Source organism: Chrysochloris asiatica, unplaced genomic scaffold (genome assembly GCF_000296735.1).
Source record: "Chrysochloris asiatica unplaced genomic scaffold, ChrAsi1.0 scaffold00410, whole genome shotgun sequence".
In the NCBI taxonomy this organism is placed as follows: domain Eukaryota; kingdom Metazoa; phylum Chordata; class Mammalia; order Afrosoricida; family Chrysochloridae; genus Chrysochloris; species Chrysochloris asiatica.
Genome location: NW_006408928.1, coordinates 1,431,855 through 1,433,362, shown reverse-complemented (window position 1 = coordinate 1,433,362; position 1,508 = coordinate 1,431,855). Strand labels below are relative to the sequence as shown.

Sequence of the window (1,508 nt, the reverse complement as noted above, 5' to 3'; positions counted from 1 at the left end):
TTTAGCAGTCCTGTGCTTAACCTACAATACCACTCCAGTACTCCAAAGGTACATGATATACTATATATACTAACAGAAACATTTGACTGTTGATAGAAACAAATCATATCTAACTGTTTCAATTTATATATAAATTCAGGTGAATGACAGATTTAGGAACAGAATGTTTATAAACTCTAGACTGCTATATTCAATATATTCTTTGTTTCTTTGTCCTTGCCTTCCTGTAAAGTCCTGTTGCTCTAATATATGGAATACTTTTTGAGATTATATTGACTTTCAAACACTCTTAATAATTATCTCCAAAATGTTTCAATCATTCAAAAATGAAATATATATTTTATGAATAGCAATATATTCATCTGGAAGACAAAGAAAATTACACAAAGCTCATTTCAACTTTTCACCTGGCTCATTTTCTCTTATTCCCTATGAGAATTGTCAGGATGACTACTTTCCCCCAACCACCTTCCTCAATGCATTCTTCACATTCTACTGTGATGTAAAACACTGAGGATACTTTCTCCTGTTCCATACTATTACTAGAAGGAGGCTTGAAATACATGAATGTTATAGAACCAAAAAGATCCCCACAGCCATGAGATGGGAGCTGCAAGTGCCAAAGACACTCAGTGGAGCAAACATGAAGGATACTGTAAAAAAATGACAGCATAAGAGATGAGAACAGTCAGAGTAGGTGCTAAGGTATTAACAGCTCCAGTACTAAATAGCAGAACCTCATTGAGGTGAGTACTGGAACAAGAGAGAGTTAAGAGAGGGAGAATATCACAAAAATAGTGACTGACAATATGAGACCCACAGAAGGACAATGTTGACATGTGGGTGGTATGGACTGTGGCCCCAAACAAACCCAGTGAATATACCACACCCATCATTATGGAACAGAACCTATAGACATGATGATATTGTAGTGTAGTGGGCTACATATAACAACATATATGGTCATATGCCATGGCTGTCAGAAGATAGCCTTCTGCAATTACAAAAATAAGGAAGAAATAAAGCTAAGCCATGCAATCCAGAAAGGAGATAATATTCTTCTCTGACACAAAGTTCACTAGCATAATAGGGGTAATGATAGAGGAGTAACAAAGATCAATGAATGACAAATGACTGAGAAAATAGTACATTGGAGAATGGAGTTGCAAACTGATGACAATTAAAATGATCTTGCCCAGATTTGCTACCACTATGACAACATATATACCAAGGAACAGGAGGAAGAGTGGCAGTTGGAGCTCTGGGTGACTTGTTAACCCTTCAAGGATAAATTCATAAAATTAGGAGTTGTTTGAAGTGATCATTTCTGGAAAAATAGCTATAGGAAGGAAGAAGAGAAAAGAAGGACATTAGAGTTATTTTCTGATTTTCAAAACAGAATGACACCCTCTGTCTCATCCCTGTTGATCTCATTGCTGCAAGCTTCTTCTGTCCCATGACTCTATGACTTCCACAAAGACCCTGAGCATAACTCAGGGCCTTAGTGT

The 1,508-nt window shown here is 36.7% G+C and overlaps 1 pseudogene; it reads right to left on the bottom strand.

The window, feature by feature from the left end:
- Positions 1-412: 412 nt before the first annotated feature.
- On the bottom strand, positions 413-1,298 carry LOC102834022 (annotated as a pseudogene).
- Positions 1,299-1,508: the final 210 nt, after the last annotated feature.